Source organism: Panthera pardus, unplaced genomic scaffold (genome assembly GCF_024362965.1).
Source record: "Panthera pardus isolate Hobbes unplaced genomic scaffold, ASM2436296v1 HiC_scaffold_20, whole genome shotgun sequence".
Taxonomy (NCBI): domain Eukaryota; kingdom Metazoa; phylum Chordata; class Mammalia; order Carnivora; family Felidae; genus Panthera; species Panthera pardus.
In genome coordinates, this window is record NW_026526766.1 from 54,726,228 (window position 1) to 54,726,915 (window position 688).

Sequence of the window (688 nt, forward strand, 5' to 3'; positions counted from 1 at the left end):
TGAGGAAAAAAAGAAAAGAAAAGATGCACGTGTAGACATACTCTGAAAAAAAAAAAAAAAAGGTGTAGAATTGTATAGATTAAAAACCAAAACCTTACAGGCACACCTACAAACAAGTTGCGCACAAAGGAACCAGCTGGCCTCAGGCTTTTCTTTGGCAGCACAAGTGCCAGAACGCACTGGGGTAGCATCTTCAGAACTTTTAGGAGAGAAATGCTCCAATCCAGGTTATAAATATTCACTCAAATAGATGTGAAGGCAATCAAAAGGCAATCTCATGTTTGTGAGAAACTAAAAGTCTCTCTACTCACTTATCCTCTTAAAAATCAAGCAAGCGGGGCGCCTGGGTGGCTTGGTCGGTTAAGCGTCCGACTTCGGCTCAGGTCACGATCTCATGGTCCGTGAGTTCGAGCCCCGCGTCGGGCTCTGTGCTGACAGCTCAGAGCCTGGAGCCTGTTTCAGATTCTGTGTCTCCCTCTCTCTCTGCCCCTCCCCTGTTCATGCTCTGTCTCTCTCTGTCTCAAAAATAAATAAACGTTAAAAAAAAATTTAAAAAAAAAAATCAAGCAAGCAAGCAAGCAAAGAACAACCTTGAAGATTAAGAGACAAATCAAAATTAATGGGAAAAATAGGAAGATGTAAAAGAATTGGCAACAAGTATCGAAAACATTTTGAAATAAATCTAAAG